Source organism: Cavia porcellus, unplaced genomic scaffold (assembly GCF_034190915.1).
Source record: "Cavia porcellus strain 051 isolate PalLab524CR breed Dunkin Hartley unplaced genomic scaffold, mCavPor4.1 scaffold_11, whole genome shotgun sequence".
NCBI classification, from domain to species: domain Eukaryota; kingdom Metazoa; phylum Chordata; class Mammalia; order Rodentia; family Caviidae; genus Cavia; species Cavia porcellus.
The window spans coordinates 52,505,155-52,526,916 of record NW_026947494.1 but is presented as its reverse complement, the minus strand read 5'-3'; the positions used below and the strand labels follow the sequence as shown (position 1 = coordinate 52,526,916).

At 36.0% G+C, this 21,762-nt stretch overlaps 1 protein-coding gene across 5 annotated transcripts in view; it reads right to left on the bottom strand.

Moving 5' to 3' along the window:
• Rnf180 (ring finger protein 180) overlaps positions 1 to 21,398 on the bottom strand; it is a 233,838-nt gene extending 212,440 nt beyond the window's left edge. The window contains exons 1-2 of one of the 5 annotated variants that reach the window (XM_063258234.1): positions 20,747 to 20,862; positions 11,820 to 11,930 (exon numbers count right to left, since the gene is read on the bottom strand). The gene's annotated coding sequence lies outside the window, so the exon portion shown is untranslated. Of the gene's footprint in view, positions 1 to 11,819; positions 11,931 to 20,428; positions 20,588 to 20,746; positions 20,876 to 21,175; positions 21,254 to 21,287 lie in introns of those variants that run through there. The other 4 variants (XM_063258236.1, XM_063258237.1, XM_063258233.1 and 1 more) reach the window with 4 other exon arrangements.
• Positions 21,399 to 21,762: the final 364 nt, after the last annotated feature.

Here is a 21,762-nt window from a genome sequence, read left to right as displayed (position 1 = left end):
CTTGAGACTATCCTTATAAGTGAAATAAATCAGATTCACATTTATAAATATCATATTATCTCCCGAGTATAAAAAATAATACTAAAAAACTGAACGAGTAATAAGATTCAAAATGTGTACTACACAGTATGACAATGAAAGGGAAAGAAAGTGCTCTAAAGGATATAACTATGTTTAAGTGTGCAAGATAGACAACCATATTACTAAGTTTTGTTAGTTCATCAAACAGAATGGTTTTCATTGTTTGATTGTTCACTTTCTATGCTTTGTTTTGTAACTTGAGCAACTACTTCTAAGATAATAATATGTAATTTCTCAGCTAGTGATTTCTTACTGTTTCTTTTTAAAGTCTGTACCATTTCTATCCTTTTTTCTGTTTTGCTTTTTTTCTCTAAATAAAAAAAGAAAAACTATGAATAGTTAATATGTATATGAAAAAATGTTCAACATCTTTAGGCATTAGTAAAATGCAAGTCAAAACTACATTCGCATTCCATCTTTCTCCTATCCATGGTTCTTAGGATAGTCAAAATGGCTACCATCAAAGCATGCAAAAACTAATAAATGTTGGATGAAGATACAAGGAAAAAGAAACATTTGTATACTCATGGTAGGAATGTAAATTAGTACTGCCAGTATAACACAATATGGAGGTTCCTTAAAAAACTAAAAAGAGAGCTACCATATAACACAACTATACCACTCCTTGGTATGCACCTGAAGGAATTAAAGTCAGCATACTATATGAATACCTTGTTTGCTGCACCACAATTCACATCAGCCAAAATGTGGAACCAACCCAGCAACATCTGAATAAATAAATTATTTATATACATATATATTTAGATAGATAGATATAGATATAAACCTATATAATCTTCAATGGAGTATAATTTACCAGTAAATAAGAATGCAATTTTGTCACTGCAGGAAAACTGACAAACTGGAGAGCATTATAGAACATCTCTTAAGTCAAATAAGCTAGATTCAGAAAGACAAGTTTCACATTTTTCACTAATATGCAATCTAAAAGAGATGACATAAAAGTAGAAGATAATCACTATTAGACAAGAGGCAGGGTATAATGTGTAAGGTAGTCAAATTGAATATAATGGGGAATTAAAAAGTTACAAATTATATCATTAAGAGATCATAGCATTGATATGAATTTATTGAGATGTCCAGTATACTCCATTAAGAACAGGTTACAAAAAGTATATATAGCATTGTCTGTCACTTTTTAATTTTCAAAAATAAATTAATGTATAGAATGGTATTCTCTGTGTCAATCTGTCTCAGAGTGAGATGCTGAGCATTTTTTTGTTTGTTTGTTTAAGAGTATTTTTCTACTTGTATTATCAAATGTTTCTAAGCAGAGGAAGTTATCGTTGCACAGATATAAAAATGATGAATATTTTAAGTATGTTGGTTGTAGTAATTATTTCATGACATATATGTATCTCAAAATATGTTTCACACCTTAATTATATTAATTTATTAATAAAAATAAGAAAAAGAATGATGAAGTAAAGTATAATGAATGGATAGGGCTATTACCACATGAACTCAAACACCAATCCTAAATTAGTAAAAAGAGCAGAAATATATATGAGTTTTCTAGGGCTGCCATAATAAAATGTCCCAGTGTAAGGGGCTTAACAATAGTAATTCAGCTTCTCATATTTATGAAGGTGAGATGTCTAAGATTAAGGTTCACCATGCCTGATTTCCTTCTGAGATCATTTTCTTATTTTAAGGATAGCTGTTCTCTCAGTATATCTAAAATGCCTGATCATGTGTAGGTGCTCATCTTTGGAGTTTCTGTGTGTGTCCAAATTTCCTCTGTAATGGCCCAATATTGTATCATTTTAACTCATCCACTTTTTTCTTTTTTCTTTCTTTCTTTTTTTTTTTTTTTAATTTGGTACTAGAGATCAAACTCTTGACTTTGCGCTTACCAGGCAAGCACTTGTGCTGCTGATCTAAATCGCTGGCTTAACAACCTTTTCAAATGCCTTACCTCCAAACACCATTGCTAGAACATACTGTTAGATGGATCTTCCATATATGAATTTTGAAAAGAAACACTTAAACTCATAACAACAATTGAACATCCCGAGACTCCTAGTGACGTACCATAAGAAAAACTTAGCACCATTCAAGTGGAATCCTTTAAAAAAGTAAAGAATACTCTGAATCAAATCAAATACTAATCTAAGAACCACTTTACTAACCATATGAAGAACAGAGAATTACATTAAGTGATACCATGAAGATACAACCAACTGAATCCAGAATATAGCAAATAGTACAGGTCAAATTATTTATTTTAATGAATAATTAGGTTTGTTAAAGAAACTTTAGGTTTAAGAGATAAATCCATTGACCAAATGATATAGAAAGAAGGAATAAATTTTTGACATCAATTGCACTGTATAGTGACCAGTTAACAACAGTGAATGTGTGTCACCTGTATATTAATCTCATTAATGTGATATACAATATTGTTACTGTTTTTTAAGATCCTTAAGCTTATAATAAATATTGAAGTATTTACAAGTTGAATTAAATGATATAAAAAGAAACTATATAATGTAGAAAAAAAGAAACAATAGAATGTAAATAATCATTAAAGCTAACTGATGGATCCATGAGGATTCATTATATCATTCTACTTTTGTGTATGCTTTAAAATTTCCATAAAAGATTTAAAGAAACTTAACAGACTATTTAGATGAGACTTTCCCCCACCTTTTACTACAGAGTAGGCTAATACATATTTGTATATAATCTCTCTTTGTCAATGAATGATTTTTTTTCTCTAAACTACTGTCCCAATGAGAATATTGTCTTTCCCAAATATTGGCTTTGGTCAGGAGTATCAGTTCCTAACTACTTAGCTCATGTATTCATAAGGTTTCAGTTTTATGTATGACCAAGAGTATTAAAATCCAAGCTCATATATTAAGGAAGGTAGCAACTCCACCTTCACAGCAGGCGTGGGGGGCAGATTTTAATGCCATATGTCTATTTCCTACGCTCTTTCTACCTTTGTTCTTTTCAGCCCTTTTGGCTTTTTCTTCCTTTATTCCGTGTTAATCTAGACAGCCTTGTATTGTTTAAGAGTTTAACTATTTCTCAAATTATTCTGCATTATTTGTCACTGGCACTGTCAAGACCATGAAAAAAAAAAAAAACTAATTCCAGTTATTGGGCAATGTCACTCAAAGTTATAACTATGGTTCTTAGGATGTGATCTAAAAGCTTCAGAATGCTAAAGGGAAGAGGAAAGGTGAGGAAAGAGGATTAAGGTGGGTTGAAGATAAGCACTGATTTCCAGCTTTTTAAGAAAGGTAAATTGCAGCAGAATTTATCTCTTTTAGAGAGTAAAGGAGATATTTCATCTCACATACTCTATAATCAAAAATCAAATGTGAGACCTCAAAATTTGTAGGTGAGAAGTTATGTGTCTAACATCAAAGTTTCATTTATGGATAACCTGAAGCATTTTATTCTTCACACTAAAGGAGAATCATTCTTCTTTAAAAATGAAAAACATACTATGTTATTTTTCCCTTTTTAAGGTGCTTCCAAGTCCTCTGCTGATCAGGTGATTGCCTTTAATTGCCAAATTATGCTGGATGGTCCAGCAATCTAGCCTTCTTTCACTTTCCTTTCCAACGGCTCCCTCATTCTCTTTACGTTCCTGGATCTTTGAAAAGCTTATCTTAGGCCTGTACAGAATATTGCTGTTATCTTTCAGGTGCCAGAATAAAAGCCCTTTTTTGTTGGTCATGGAGTGCTATGTTTTAAATCAAAAATGATCCCCCAAAAGTCTCCTGTATTCAGAAGTAGAATTTTTCTTTTGAAGGGGATTGGTTCATAGTGCCACTACATTCATCAGTAGATTAGTTCACTGGTGAGTTCATAGTTGGGTGTGCTGTTGGGAGGTGGGACCTGGTTGAGGTAAGCAGACTGCTGGCAACATGATCTAGAAAGGTGTAATCTTATCCATAGCTTCTCTTTCTGCTTCTTGGCTTCCACAGGTTTGACACCTTGCCTCCAGGATGCCTCTCTGCACACTGGTTCTGCGCTGGAGTCAATCGAGGGCTAAATACCCTAAAACCAAGAGCCAAAATAAGTTTTCTTTCTTTAACTTGTGGGTTCCAGGAACTGTGTTTCAATGATGATAAAGCCTACTAATACAAAAAATTGGTACCTGAAAAGTGTGGTCATTGCTGTGACTGTACATGATCATGTGCCTCAGAAGTCATTGGAACTTATATATAGGATGAGTTTGGAAAATTTTTGAAATGCTGCTTACGGACACCATAGAATGCTCTAAGCAGAGACTGATAGAAGATGCTAGTTGCAGTTCATAAGACCAGAATGTTGACGGAGATGTGAACAGTAAAGATCAGAGACATGAAGTTTTAGAATGGCATGAAGACTGTACTAAAACCTAGACTAGAGTCATACATGTTTAACTCTGGTAAAGAACTTCTCTCCATTTTATCCATGTTCTAAAATTACATGAAACTGAATTTAAAGGAGATGGAATAAATGATGTGACAGAGAAAATTTCAAGTAAGCCCAGCATTCAGCCTGTGATATAGGTAGTGTGGCTGCTTTTAGCTATTTCTATAGTGAGTGAGAATCCAGAACAAAAAGCAGAGCCAAATGATTTGAAAAACTGGCAGCTGTTCCAGAAAGAAAGCATCTGTAAAGCTGGAACCAAAGAGAGGATGGTTGCTGAAAAAGGTTAACATTTAAAAGAAGCTAAGTACTTTGCATCATGACAAGATATCCTGAAAGCATTGCAGGAAATGGCCATATCTTATGCATTCCAAGCTCAAGAGCATAAAAGAGTAAACTATTTTGAAATACTGTTTTGAGAAGACATCCTCAGGATGCCCTGGTCACTCAAGACCACTGAAAGAAGTGTCTACCCCAGGTTCAGCCATCTAGGCCCTCAGAGACTCCTGTAGCGGTTAGCCAAAGGGGCCAGGTTATTGCTCACAGCAGACCTTGCATTATTTTGTGATCTTGTTTATATTTTTATTTTGTTTTCATGCACGCAAAATACAAGTGATATGGAGGCTTCCACCCAGACTTCAAAGTAAGGCCTAAGAAGCTAGACAATATGTTCTTGAAAGTGCAATATATGAAGCTGTGATGCTGAAGCCAACGTTCAGTGGAAACTCCAGGAAGTGGCAGATATCAGGAATATAAATTGTCTGTTCAGTGCAAGAGAGAAATTTATATAAGCTACAACCTGAGAGGCTATAGAAGTGAGGATACCTAAGCCCCTGAAGTTCACATCTCATCACAAGCACTGATAGGTACTGGACAAGTAGTTAGAAAATTTAATGCTTGTCCTGTTTTAGTGGTGCTTTAGTACGATTCCTCCTCTATTCCCTATGCCTCCTGTTTGGGATGGGAATATTGAACCTATACCATTGTATGTTGGAGATATTTAACATTTTTTTCTTGTTTCTACAGGGACTCTCAGCTAACAGTCCGACTTGAGTCTCAGACAATACTGGTTCATGCTTGAATTAGTAAATTTCCATCAATGCAGGAACCAGGAAGACCTTGGTGACTCTTAGAGGTGGGTTGAATACACTGTATGTAACAAGATGAATAAGAGCATTTGGGGGTGACAATCAGCATGTTATGATTTAGATCTGTCTCCCTAAAATCTCCCTTCTTCAAAGGTAGGGCTCTTTTGGAAGGTGAGTGGATCACAGGGATGCTATACTTGTCAGTAAATTAGTCCACTGATGTGTTCACAGCTGGATATGCTGTTGGGTCTAGTTGGAGCAGATGTGTAACTAAGGGCAGAGTCTATTAAGAGTATATCCTTGTCCCCATCCCTTTCATGCTCTGTTTGCTTCCTAGCTATCATGGATTGAGCATCATTTCTTCCACATGCCTCTCTGCCACGCTATTTCTGCTGTGGAGCCAATTAATCAGGCACCGAATCCTTTGAAAGCATGAATCAAAATAAACACTTCCTTTAATGTGTGGGTGTCAGGTCTTGTGTCTCAGAACTGAGAAAGGTGACTAACACACAAGACAGTTTACTTAATCTAGGTGTGATCCCTTTTTATTTTCCTCTGAAGACCTGTTTTGTGTTCTTTCAGAATGTTTATCATACTGTTGATTATTTTTTTCATGTCTGCCTTCTTTGATGATTGAAAACACCTCAACAGTTTCACCTCTTAGTATCCACAGAATATTGGTTCCAGGATCCCTAGCAATACTAAAATACTCAGCTTTTAAGTCACTTATATGATATGTATTTGCATGTAATATATATATATATATATATATATATATATATATATATGTGTGTGTGTGTGTGTGTGTGTGTGTGTGTGTGTATTCTCTTCTATACTTTAATCTGCACATTAATACCAAAATAATGTAAATGATATGCAAGTAGTTTTTATATAATATTGTTTAGGGAATGAGAAGAATGCCTGTTCATGTTCAGTAAAGACAGTTTTTTACCCAACACTTCCAATACATAGTTGGATGAATCTACATATATGGAATTCACAGACCCAGCGGATTGACTATTATAAATGCTAACTGTATTCTATGGTATCTATAGAATGAATAGTATGTTTAAAAGCAAACATATGACCAAAAAACCCCCAAAAACACAAAAAACAATTAGTCCTATCCTTACTTTGCTTAAAGTCAAGGCACAACTATTGGAAGTGATACTTATTGACATTAGGTATCACTTTCAGAGGAAGCTGGTCTCATTAGTCTCATAAAGCTACTATAGAAACTGACACTATTACAGAAGATAACCCAAGTTTCATGACATCATGTTTTAATGACTTTATGTTACTGAATATATTAAAAATATTTATAATCTTTATTAAATTATTCACAAAAACATATTTCCCCTTTTTAATTAGCAACTGGCCAAAAAGTGGCATAGTGTCTGTTTTTTAAAATAAAATCTCCACATATAACACATGAAGTCAAAAGGTTGAAATGACTATTTTAAAAATTAGCTACTATTTTTGACTATAATACTTAGTAAGTGACTCTAGTTTCTTTAATCATAAAAGTATTCCTATGAGGTCTAGATTAACTCTTTTATACATAAGAATACTGAGCACTAAGAAATTAAAGAATTTCTCAAATCAGACTAACTATTCTGGTTTTCAGATTTCTAAGGATTTCTAAGGATGAGGTTTTCAGATTTCTTTTTAATTAGCAACTGGCCAAAAAGTGGCATAGTGTCTGTTTTTTAAAATAAAATCTCCACATACAACACATGAAGTCAAAAGGTTGATATGACTATTTTAAAAATTAGCTACTATTTTTGAGTATAATACTTAGTAAGTGACTCTAGTTTCTTTAATCATAAAAGTATTCCTATGAGGTCTAGATTAACTCTTTTATACATAAGAATACTGAGCACTAACAAATTAAAGAATTTCTCAAATCAGCCTAACTATTCTGGTTTTCAGATTTCTAAGGATGAGTGGGTTAAGGAGGTTGAAGTCCTGTCAAAGTTTTAAGTTGAATCAGCAAAGTGGTCACTGTAAAGTCACTTTACTAGTACAGAGAAAGGCAACCAATATCATTAGCTTTATTCTCCTACTTATTGATATCAAAGCTGGCTACAATAAGAAAAGCAGAACACTGAAGTAGCAACTATCCCCATATAACATCTTTCATGCTACCTCAGACATATTCTTCTTTAGCTATTCTAATAGAACAAGGTCAAAAAAGTTTGTCAGAGTTCACACACTACTGTATACACTATTACTTTACTACATGGATTTGATGGCCTTTCTCACTTTTAAAATTTTGCTTTGCCTGGCTATACTTTCTTCTTTTTCTTTATGGAATCCACATCAAGACATATCTAATTTACTATCTTGTAGTCTTTTCTTTTTATAAATTGTATGTCAGCAACTGCTTCTGCAAACAGCTGCTCAAGTCCTTTAGCACAAATCTTCCTGAACTTTAATTACACTATTTAGTGGTATATTAAGATGAAAGTCTGACTTACATACTCATACGGCCACAGTGCACCAGTTGCTTCTTTTATCTTCTCATTCTGTGAAGCCCTCGGAGGCTGCTAAAGTATGTGGGGTCTAACTTTCTTTAATGTTTCCCAGCATTAATGCTTTCTACATTCTGAAGAGTTATTTGCAACTCTTAGTAAATCCAACATCCACAGTTTTAAAACTTTTAGTGGTGATCAGTAAAGATCCTCTCATGAAACCAGATTGATTCATTTTGTGAAATTTTTTTAAAGTCAGTGTTTTGAAAATCATATTCCTGGGGGTTGGAGGTTTAGCTCAGCGGCATAAGTGCCTGCCTTTCAAGCAGGCAGTCGTGAGTTCGATCCCCGGTACCGATCCCCGGTAAAAAGGAAAAAAAAAAAAAAAAAGACAAAAAAAGAAAGAAAATCACATTCCTTATGAAACCAGTTGCTGCACTTTTACCCTCACATAAAATTTTATAAGGAATCCCCAAATGCTCACCAAACAAAAGTAATGAAGGTGTTAAATAATCCATTATTTGCAGAACCCTGAAATGGATACAAAACACTATATTCATGAAAATATTACCAAATCAAGTTGTGAAATTAATGTTATATTCCTTTCAGTAATAATAAATCTTGCTTATTCCACAATATTTCAGAGGTTTCATTTTAGGTTGCCATATTTGTTTTTCTTCTTCCACAAGTTTAATTTCCCAGATCTTGTGGAAACAGACAGATTGAGGAAACTATCCATGATTTATGATGGCTCTTCTGCCCACTTGCTTAGATCTATCGCTCAAAACTTGCTGATATAGAAAAGACTCCACCCATTAACCTTATCTCTAACAAGCCTCATGACCTGGTTTTCTGCTACCTGCTCTATACTTCAGAGTGGGCATCTTGCAGGAGCTTTATTGATTGTCTGTTTTCCTGGGAGAGAAACTGAAATAACACATAATAAAAACTAATCACAATTGCTCATGTATTATCACCAGGGTTCTTTGTATCTCCTGTCTCCATATTCTCTGGAGTACCCAAGCCATACCTTCCTTCTGCCTAGAGCTTCCTGAAATTGCTCTGAACATAGGAAGTAAAAGAAAATCTAGCAGTTCCTGCCTATGGAGCAGAATCTAAGAGGTAGAGAGAGAGATATTCGTTCAGTTTCCTGGTCCTACTTCAGAGGCAGAGTGGACTCTGTCAGTCTGTATTTACCAAGCAGTCAGCATTATGAGTCCAGGGTGGGATACAGAGATACTGGTGCAGAAATCCCTTTCAATCCTCTGCTTCTTAATTTAAGTCACTTCTTTCTGGTTTTAGGTTTCAGTTTTATTATTATTACTGGTTTTATAGTGAATTTTCATTTCATCCCACATCTTCACAGACATATGAAAAAATGAGATAAGGCTACACAGGAGGCTATTTAATGGAACTAAGAAATTTATATACAATTTTAAATTAATATTTTATGTTATTCCAGTAAGAAACTAGGTGACATATTTATATCTTCATTTATCTATTCATACTCTGCCTTATCTAGGAACATTTTTTTGAAAATAGAGTAGAAAGCTACAAACTTTGGGAAGACCAAAGTAGTGACTACTTTGCCGGTTCATAAAACTTTCAAAACACAGAGTAGAATATATTGATAAACTGAATATTGATAATTTTTAAGCTTCAAGATAATTGTATAATACAATTAAGATACTGCCCCAAAGCTAGGAAAAACTTGAGAATATAAACAATGAGTTAAACAACATACAGTTTTCAAAAAAACAAATATGCAACAGAAAAAAGAACAAAACAAATGAAAATGTATTAGCCAGAAGAAGAAATCCAAATAGTAAACAACACAGGAAAAATGTTCAGTCTCACCAGAAATCAAAAAAATAAAAATCAAAATTAGATTTAGTTTCACACATTCAGAAAATTTAAAATCTTATAATACCAAGTATAAAAATGATATAGAGGAATAAGAATGTCGTAAAATGCCGGGTGAAGGTATAATTAAGCATTTTACAAAATAATTTGACAAAATTTGGTAAGAGAAAGTATGTGTTCAGATAGATTTGCAGTTTTATTTTTAAGTTTGTATGTATATAAAGAAACATATTATATAAGAATGTTCTTTTTAGCAATACTTCACAACAATAAAAAAATTAGAAACAACAAAAGTGTGCATTAATAGATTTAATATTTTTGTTCATTCATACAATAGAATACTATATAGCATTAGAAAAGTTAATAAACTAAAAACTACTTATATCTAGAAAGTACTCAAAACTATTTTAAACAAGCCAAAAAGTTGCAGAAATATACACCTTAAAGGATGTAGTTTAGTAACAAAAGTTTTAAAATGTGAAACTATTAAGTTTGTTTAGTGATACATGCGTAAGTAGCACAAATAAAAAACATTCATGGGGAAAACAGGCACGTTTCGAGAACAGTAACCACTAGGAAGGGACCAAAGAGGGCTTAAATTCATTTTCATTTTTCTTTCTAAAAATTAGAAAAACTATCCAGGCCTGGTAAAGCAAACCTGTAATCCTAAACCCTGAGAGGTTGAGGTAAGGGAACTGAAAATTCAAGCCCAGTCTGGGCAAATTAGTGACTTAAGGAGACCCTCCCTCAAAATAAAACATAAAAAAAGCAATTAGGGATGTAGCTCAGTGCAAAGGCCATGGGTTTGCAAAGACCTTGGGTTTAGTCTCCAGGCCCACAAAAGAACAAAACAAAAATCTGGGCATAGTGGTGCACACCTGTAATCCCAGCAGTGGAGAAACAGAAGCAGGAGGAGCACAGTGAGTTTGAGGCCATCCTAGGCTACATAGTGAGTTCAAGGCCAGTCCCAATTACACAGCAAGACCTTGTCTCAAAAAAAAAATTAAAAAAAAAAAGAACAAAAATTAGAATAGTAAAATGTTAAAATTTTTAAAATTAAGTGGTAGGTATATGGATAACTAGTATGCTATTTCCTGTACACATTTCAAGCAGTTTATAATTTTATAAATCTTAAAGACATTGTCTTACTGCAGAATAAGTTCAAGGCTAAAACAGACGAAATATCCAAGAGCACAGGAATTAACTAAAAAAATAGAACTATTAGGTAAATTAAAGCATTTGTCTGTGCAAAATACAAAATAAAATTTTTGTTTTGCTTTGAAGAACATTTAAAGCCGCATTAAATTTCCATTTACTCCTTGCCTACCAACATATAGTACACTTATACTCAAAAGAAAGGGGATACTCTTACAAATATTTGGGCCAAATAAATATCTGTGCAAAATGGTTTCACTCATTATGCATCTGCAACACTTCAATGTTTATAGGAGGCCAGATGCTCAGAACTCGCCCTAAGCCTGCTTGATTCAGAAGATCTAAATTATAGACAATACCCATCAAGATTAAAAATTATTAATCTATGAAAATATGAGAAAAATGATCAACCTTGACTGATTTAAACAAATAATGACACAATTTTTTTAATGGCCATATAGCCATTGTTTGTACAAGCATTGCGGGAAATGTGAAAACATAAATCACTAAGAAGATATTTAATAATATCTTTCCAGTTAATACTACAAAGAATAAAGGATAGTGGTTGCATTTCACATGAAAAGTATTAATTATCAAGTGTTTTTGGTTATTATTAAATGAATCAGACAAGAAAAATAGATGTGCTTTTTATGGAATAAAAACAACACAAACTATAATTGAAACATTTTCTTGCTGCTGTGATAACAATGCTGAATATTCTTTGTTCCCTCTTCCAAATATACTCTCTACCTAGCTCCTTTACCTTGTTCTAATTCCCAGGAATATGGCTTTTGGACTGTAACAACTGTGCTCTCTTGCCTTTGGGCTTCCAATTTAATTTGCCAGGTGAAAGCATCAACAGGAAATAGGAGACCTGTAAAAGAAAGTGAAGCTGGAGTATACAATCTCCTCTCCTAGCTCCTCCCTGCCAGATCACACACAGCCCAGAATTCTACTCAGGTAGCCTTCTTCACAAAGCTAGCTACCTTTTCTGCATTTCAATGTTGTCTGTTTGATTTTTGTTTTTGTTGTTCCTGCTGCTACTGCTGCTGCTGTTGCTGTTTTTCCCGTTTAGTCTCAGAGATGATAATCCTACTATAAATTTTGGGGGTACTTTGGGGTATACACTCACAGAAAGAGAATAACTGATTTGTGCTTTTGAGGGAAAAAAAATCTAAGTGGAAGAAAAAACCTAAGACCACAATAAATAACTAAGAACACAGAAAGTATCTAACAAACTGAGCTAATTAAGAACAAGGGAGTCAAAAAAGGCTCTGTGGAGAAGGATTACATCTAGGTCCTAAAGGATAGAGAGGATTCAGCTAACACTGGAGACAAATGGGAATCTCAAGTAAAGAAAATAAGCTAGAACAATAAGATGAGAGAGGATACAATCAAACCCTGTTGCCTGGTTAGCAGTAATTTTGCACAACTTTACAATTTTAATAGTCCTAACCCAAGAGGCGCAGCTGTACAAATATTTATTATATAATTTATGTATCGTTCAGGAGGCAAATGGTACTAGGAATAGATTTTACCCTGAAAACAAAAATTTGAACAGAATTTGGTCACAAAAGACAAATCTTACTTTTAATTTTTGTCTCCATGAAACTTTGAACAGACAGCACTCAGTTTAAACACATCACTAGCCCACATAACTATAGTATTCATTTCATAGCTCTGGGAACATGGTCGAGTGGCAAGCTGCAGAGAAAGAGCCTCTCTGAGACTTGCCATCTAAACATTGGAATATAGCAATGTACAGAAGACAAAGAGGAGGGAAGTGGGTCTCCTAAAGCCAGGAAGGCTCTGAAGTGAGAATTGAAGTTGCTGGGGAGAACAAAAGAGAAAAATTTCAGTGGAGGAGGAGGAGGTAGCCAGTGGAGCCTTCTCCTGAGTCAGGACTCACTTAATGGGGGGAATGGTTCAAACCTGTGAACACACAGTGACTGCTGGAAACAGTAGAAGCCTCCATGGAGAGTGGAAGGGAGCACTGGACATGGCAGACTGCACTAGCTGGGGTGAGTGCTGTGGGGTGGTATGTCCTATAGGAGAGGGCAATTGGCTGGGAGTCATTTTGGGGCAACTGAGCTCAGAACTCAGAACAATTGCTGGGGCCATCTAGAGGTTCCCAGTAGAGTTCAAGCCTATTGAAGGTACACTGATGGCTCCAGGTTGAACGGGTCTGATCTCAGTATCACAGCTAGAATCCAGTCTTAATTTCTGAGGAAATAAAGGTGCATATTGCTATGATTATCCACTACTCTGCCATAAAGCTATTGCTGGCTTGCTGAGATAAATTAACAGAGATTTGGACTCTGTCTCTACATGCTGTCTACCAGTGACAACAGAGACAAACCTGGAAGTGAACTTTTTCTTTCTTCTCTCTCTTTTCTTGTTGTTATTTTAGTTGTTGTTTATATTGGGATTTTTTTCTTTCATTACTTGATCTTGTTTTTATATGACTGTGAATGTGGCTTTTACTTTCTTGTTGGTGGTTGTTCTGTTCTGTTCTTCCTTTTATTTCTTTCTTCTCTTTTCCTGTCTTCTGTACCAGGTTCCCAAAATTTGTATGATCTCCCTTTGTCCTCCAACCGTGCTTCTAATTTCTTCTTTTATGTCTCTACTTTAACTCCTGTTAAATTTTCTCCCCTGAGGCTAAAATTAACACTGAGAACTTATTTACTACATATAACTTTCATGTTTGTCTTAGATTTTGTTATACAACCACAAATCTAGTTCATACAGTTAAAGGTGGCAAATTAATGGTTACTTCTGTTTGTCATTTTTAAGGCTGCTTTTGATGCTATTACTGCTGATTGCACCACTTTAGCCAAAGTGACAAAGTTGATCTAACCAGCTGTTCTTCCTGGTATTCCAAGACTGAGATTGCCTAAGGGTCATAGAAAACACTGTAAACCAGTGCCAAAGAATCAGGGGCTGGGTCAACCAGTTCAGTAACTTCTCATTTCCAACTAACTGAAGAGGTAGGCTACTGTGACAGACTCAAAACTCAAAAACCAGTTATACCTGGAAAACACCTCTGAGAAGTAGTCATTTCCTAAATGTTCTAAATACTACCATTAAAGCAACTCATTATATGCAATATACAAGCATCAACCTAGGAATTAAACTTAGAAAGAAAATGAGATGACACTTAAATAAGATGCAACCATAGACATCCAGTTCAATAAAGGTAAACCCATGAGGCAATGAGGTAGGAGAATCTGAAAGCCACCCACCTGACCTCTCTAAAGTGGTAACAACAAAGCAAATGAATGAGGCACTAGAAAAAAAAATCAGAAATAATTTCTCAGATACAGAGACGATGACCATAATGATACCATGCTTAACAACATTAGAGCAGACACACATTTAAAAAACAGAAGTTTAATAAATTGATGGAAACCAGGAATGTCCAACATATGAAAGAAATGAAATCCATAAAACAGATTCAAGCAGCTATCCAGAAGAATAAAAATTCCATTGAAAGTATCCATAGCACATGGAATCAATGGAAAGACAAAATCTCAGAAATAGAAGACAGACTTGCAGTTAGTCATTATGAAAAGAAAGCTCTCTTAAAAATATCAAGAGACAATGAGAAATCAATCCAGAAGCTGCTAGATGAGACAAAGAAGAATAACGTAAAGATTGACTGAAGTCAATGAAAAAGCAGGAGATAGCACAAATCATATATATTGTTTACAGACATCATGGCAGAAAATTTTCCTGGCAGGGAAAAAGAATTCGACACACAGGTAAGTAAGGCATAGAGAACTCCAGTTAGCCAGATCAAAAAATCTGTAGCCAGCCACATCATAGTCAAAATTCCAGAAATTCAACACAAGAATAGAACATTAAAATCTGCTAGAGAAAAGAAACAAATCACCTATAAAGAAAAGCCCATCAGAATCAAAGCTGACTTCTCAACATAATATCTCAAATCAAGGAGAGTTTGGAATGAAGTATTTCAAGTTCTAAAAGAAAACAACCCTCAATCCAGATTGATGTACCTCACAAAACATCTTTCAAAATTGTGGAGAAATAAGATACTTTCATTCCATTATGTCCTAAACTGGCACTCATATATCAACTTTGGCCCATTGGATATTTCTGTAACAGATTTGAATAAATTAGGAAATTCTCATTCAGAATAACTCTTTTTTTTTTTTGGACCAAGGATTGAACTCATGACCTTGCACTTGCCAGGCAGGCGCTTATGTCACGAATTAAATCCTTGGCCCTAAAATCAACCATTCTTATTTCAGCTAGTCTACTAAAATATTTTGAAGCTACTTTAAAATCTGTTATCTATGTTAACCTGCTTTTAAAAATCTATCCTAATGGTACATGCTTGTTTACAAGGTTTTCCAGCTAATAGCCATCCAGGTAAGGAGATTACAGAACATGGATTTACTGATAGAACATTCCCTAGTATTTCTGCTTCCTATGGAGAAATTTACCAAGATTTCTTTTCAATGTAGAGGCCACAATTTCCTCAGCTAGCTGTTGTAAGAAATTCAATCATTCAACTTATTTCTCAAAAACTACTCTAAAAACTAAGAAAGCAAAAAAATACTTTGTTAAGTAGTTAAGGTTTGTGGTACTAAGAATACTTATTAATATAAATCTATTTTTATATACTTTATTGTTTACTAGTTACTATTTGCAGGCTTTTTTGTTTTGTTTTGTTTTTTGGTTCTGGGAATCAACCTCACAACCTCACGCTTGCCAGGCAGGCCCTTATGCCAGGCAGGTGCTTATGCCACTGAGCTAAATCCCTAGCCCACTCTTTGCAGGTTTTAATAATAATTCCTTTGGCCCAAAGCAATTTGATGCATGTAATTCAGCTGGGTTGTTTTGATAAGGGAAAATTTTGACAAGATTTTAAGAATTATATATATATATATATATATATATATATATATACACATATATATGTGTATAGAGATATAATATTATACACTATATATACACAAAAGATAGCTATACTACTAATTTCTATTAGTTCATCAAAAAGAAAGTTTGTGCTTGTATTGTTTGACCAATTTTTCATGCCTATATCTTGTAATCTGAGGACCTACTTTGAAGATAATAATATGCAATGTATTAAATATTATCATTCTATTGTTTTGAAATTTTGTATCATTGCTTTTATTTTTCTTTAACATAAAAAAGATTTTTAGAATTAAATTTCCAGCTTCAGAAAAAAATAATGTTATATACAAAACAGATATCCTTATTCTTTTCTGAGCTTCCCTACCTCCAACTATATACTACCCAAAGATGACAATTAAAGTTGAAGGACCAGTCAGGATGAGACTGGTTTGGGACATGACTTAGGAAGCAAACTGTATGTACAATTAGGACATGTATCCCACCATATTTATTAGCCTTAGTAATGGCCATTCTATAGGAAAACAGTCTGCATCTAAAAATCTCTGATTTCTGTCAAAGTTGACATTTTCTTTCAATTGAAATATAAACTTGGCTCCTGAATAATAGAACTTTTTACCTGAATATCAAAATACTTTGCTTTTATATGTCTTGCTTTTATATATCCCTGATTATGCACTTATTATGCTTTAAGCTGAAGTGTATTTGTAACTACAGTGTTATTACTCATTCTTAGTTATACGTTGTATAAACAATCCTCTACTCCTGTTACCTTAGAAAATTAATTCACATTTATTATAAATTCTTATTGATATAGTAGGGGGATCAATTCAATATCCCTGTAACTGTTAGTACCATTGGAAGAGTCTCTGGCTCTCACATACGATACATGCTATAGCTTGGTATGTATTCTCCAAAATTCTGAAACTTCATCTTCTTTGCGGTGGTAGTAAGAGGTGAGGCCCTTAAGTGATTAAATTATGATGTCTCTGACTCCATGAATGGATTAGTGCTTTATAAAAAAAAAGCTCGAAGATTACCACCTTAAGCCTGTTTCTAGCCATCTCACCTCTTCCTCTGAGGCTAAGTGTTGATCTTGGAAGCAGAGACCAGGGACCTCGCCAGGCACCAAACTTTCCAGCCTCCATAAGTATAAAAAGTAAATTTGTATTCTTTACAGTTATCCAATTTCAGCTATTTTGTTATATAGCACAGTCTGAGATATATAATGCAGCTATTAATTTTTCAAACCCCAAAATGAATGAATAAAATGGTAAGTGAGGGTAAATAAAATTTGCAGAACACCATTGTTTTAGGCTGAAGTCCTTCACTGGGCCCCAACAGATCAAACCACAGTGAAGTCAGGCAAGTTAAGTGCCACATAATCAAAATGAAACTTTAAGAAAGCAGGTTATAACCAATCAGATCAGATTTTCCTGAAAAAGAGATACAATTAGTCCAAACTAACTCTGTCAACTTGAGATGGCAGAAAAGAGAATCTGTTCCACATTAATACTTACAATAAAAGTGACATGATTGACCTTTTAAATTATTCTACTCCCTTGTGTTCCTACAAAAATCAACTGTTCTACAATGCCAAAAGAACAGCACACATTTTATGAGACACTGCGTGATTCTAGAATCACTAATAAAAGTTAATTAGATCTTTAAACTACATTACTGAATTTCATCTTTTGACAGAGGTGTAATCAGGAATATCTGTTGTGAACACGGCTGCTAATTATTTTTCAAACAGAAATCCCATATTTTGATGAACCTATTTCACCTCAGCTGTATTTGGATCAAAACATATAACACAGAGCCAAATTTTATGACAAAACTATTACAAAGATTTATACTTGTGTTTATGTGAAGTTCAAACTAGTATTGTTCCAGTAAAATAAGTGATCTTCTTAACATATTCTACTTAAAGAGTAAAGTGAAATAGCTGATTCTCAAAAAAATAAATGTGTTAAAAAGAGGTTACAACACCAATTATTAGTTTCAACACATATAGCAAGGTGTAATGTACACATAGGTATAGGACTTTAGCTTACAATAAGCATTGTACCTTTCAGAGTAGTCCTGTAGTAAGGCTACAAACTTATCCTAATAATGTCATTATTTTAAACTATTTTAAAACTTCCCATTCCTTCAAAATTGCCTTGAGAGTTGTCAGGATAATCCTTTAAGATTCTTAATAGTGATAAAAGGCACAATTAAGATTTTTTGGTCTTTTTGAGATAGGGTCTCACTGTGCAGTTCAGGCTGATCTTAAACTCACTTTGTAGCCCACGCTGATCTTGAACTCACAACCATCCTCCTGTCTCAATCTCCTGAGTGCTAGGATTACAGCTGTGTGCCACCACACCTGGTTTAGAATTAAATTTTGCAAGCAGGCAGAAATCATTCTGCCAAGTAGAGAAAAGAAGTGCTCAAGCTGTATTACATTTATTTCTATTATTTAAACAAACAACACCAGGCACAGTGGTGCACACCTATAATTACAGATACTTCAAAGGTTGAAACAGGAGGATCTCAAATTCAAAGCAGGCTTGGACAAAGTTTGGGGACCTTGTCTTAAACAAAAAGTTTTCAAAAGGGATAAAGATATAGCTTAGTACTACATCTGGTTTAATCCCCAGTATCACAAACAAGTGCTTATCATGATACTTTATATTTTACTTAATGTATATTGTACATACCTTAACAGAATAACATTTTACATCACTTGTAAAATGACTCAAAATTTCAAAGTATTCAAAATTTTGAATACAAATAGTATTACTGGAGTTTTTTAGCCTCCTACGGTGACTACTTGAATGACTATCATTTTAAAACATAAATAATTGCATGTTTAGGGAAGGAGTTTCCCACTGTACGGTTACACTGTGATGACACAAAGCAGTTTCCCTGCATAGAGTTCAAACTAAAATATTTTCTAGCCATTATTTCTCCAAATAACCTATGAAACAAAAGATAAATTATCAGATATTTTAGATAACGGAGTGCAAGTGGTATAAAGGAAATTTATTCTATGAGGCAACAATTACATCTAAGCACACTGTTCTGTAAAATTTACGCTATATACGGTTAGGAAAATTTAAGTAAATATTTAGTGTCATGTTTCTTGATAAATAACCATTTTATTTTATAAGTTATAGTTTTATAAGTTATTATTGTTCAGGCAGATGCATCACAAAATATTACAGAAGTCTATTAAAAATGATTTTTAATTTATTGGTTATGTGCCAGGAAGACTTCCTCCTTGATGTATGAAAGTTACTTACTAAGGCATCCAGGTGACAATTTCCGGCTAACTACATTTTATAAGCCAAAAAAAATTAATGCTTTTTTTTAAGCTTTAAAAGAAAAACTCTTCACTTTGAAAAATCATATTAAAAAAAAAAGGTAAAAGAAAATCAAGGTTATAAAAGCTCCATGGACAAAACTATTAAGGCAAATGGTAGGGAAAACTGGTAGATTGTTCATGACTTTGGGGAAATAATAAAGTACAAATATAATAAGAATGCAATTGCTATACACGTTAATTTTCACAACATAATCTAAACGACGATTCTGTTAAGTGTTCATTTCTTCATTTTTTAATGAAAAAAGTAAAATTGCTGCTCAGTATTCGGAGATACGTGGCAGCTTGATTCCTCCATTCTACATATTAATATGCAGGGTCCCCGCCATGATCATTTTTCCACTGCCAGGAACACTATATTTCTACAGAAAATGAAAAATTTAAGTAAAAAGACAAAGAATGTTACTCTGGGACTCTACTGATACTATTCAACAACTAAAGTAATTTTGATATCATTTTTAGGGGTAGTATTGCAGTAGCCTGAAAAGATTCCATTCTATTTTTTTAAGGAAATATTTTAATAACATGTAAGTTAAAATAAAATGAGTACCTGCCTGAAATCCTTTGATTGCTAAATTTCCTTTGCGGCTGAAAGCTGGATGGGAACACCGAGGCCAACTTTCCGTTCTAATCCCCGTTTCTCCAAGTACTGCTTAGTTCTGATATATTCACTTTTCTTCCTGTGTGCCCCAGCAGTCCCGGCAATAAAATGGAGTAATAAGTAACCTGCCCACATAACGCTGCTTTGAAGTTAACTAATGAGGGCTCTCATGGGTCTATTTAAATCTATTAGAAGCTACAAAATCACTGAGCATTATTTGGAAAACACCACCGCAGCACATACACGTCAGCGCTAATAATAACTTCCCAGAGGACCTCGCCCCACCACCGTCTCAGGGCTTCTCAGCCTCACTTCTGACCTCTGTCCCGCAGAAAGTCCCTACACTCCAGACGCAAAGCTGCAACAAAAGCCCCTGAAACACTAATACTGAAATGGACCAGACAAAAGAAGCTGATCAGCGTGGAGGTAGCCGGCCGCGCAAGGCAGTGCGCGCAGACTGCCTCTCTCCGGCCCAGCGCCCAGCCGGGACGCATCTCCTCACCTCGGCCGCCGCGGCGCCCACAGCCGCCCTCCGCCCCGGCCCGCGCTCCCGGCCTCCGCACCACGCCCCCGCCTTCTCTCCGCCGGGGCTCGGGTTGCCGGCGTCCGCGCAGCGCCAGCTTCCCAGGGGGCGCGTCCGAGGCCGCCCCGCGGAGCCTCAAGTGCGAAAGTTAAGCCGCCGCCCGCCACCTGGGGCCGCGGGAGGAAGCCCGTCCTCACCGGGCCGGTGCGGGGACTGGGCCACTGCGGCCGCGCCGGGCCGAGGCCCGGGCCTCGAGAGGCGCCCCTCGGCGATCTGCCCGGCCTGCCGCACCCCTACCTGCTCAGGCGTCCGGATCCGGGCAGCCACGAGCCCCGCCGGCGCGCCGGGCCGTCCGCAGCCCGGCTCTGTGCACTCGCGGCGGTGGCCGCGGCGGAGGATGCAGGTTCGGGGAGACGGGAAGCGACAGGAGCCAAACCCCGCGGAAAGCGCTCGAGCTGCGTTGGCAGCCGCGACCCCGCGAGCTTGGACTCCACTCCCCGGCGCTCAACGCCCAGCTCGCTCAGCCCCTGCAGGGTCCCACTGGGCCGCGCGTGGGCGGCGCCGCCCTGGCCCAAAGGCCTGACCCGCGTAGACCCGCCAGCGGGGCCCGGCAGAACCGTGGGAAAGTTTTTCCCCTTTCTCAGCCCCCTAACCAGAGTAACCCAAGCCTGAGCCGTCCCCGAGTTCTCACCCAGCCCCTTTGGGAGCTCCCGGCTCCGAGCCCACCTGCTGAGTCCGTTCCCGCTAAAATCTGCAAGCGTCCTTAAGACTGTTCTCCAAAGATGTCACACTGCCTGGGTTTAGTTCACCCCCTGGCAGCTTTGTACTGGTAGCTTACCTTCTCCGGCCTAACCTAAGGTTCCACTCATATAGCCAGGATTAACCACTAAAGACACCTCTGTGCTCTTGGCAGATTATACTTGAGAGACCAGTTGGTGGCTGGAGGTTCATCAAAAGGACTCATTCAGGAAGTGGGGGACTGATTTATTTGACAGAGGGTTATAAAACTGTAGATTCAGGCCAATGAAAAAAGATGATCAGACGAGTGTAAGATCTGGAATATGAAGAACATATTTTATTAGTTGGTTTGTGGAACAGGAAGATAGGAAGAAATCCCAAAGGACTGTGTAGGTGTGTTTCTCTGCTACAATTAGAAATTTTCATTTGAGTAGAGTGTCTGAAGACTTGCCTCAAGACTAAAGCTGTGTGCAATGACTTTCTCCCTCCAAGAAAAGCAATGCAAAAAATAACAAGTTCAGATGAAAAAACGAAGTAGGGCAGATATCTCAGGAAAACTACAGACAATTGCAACT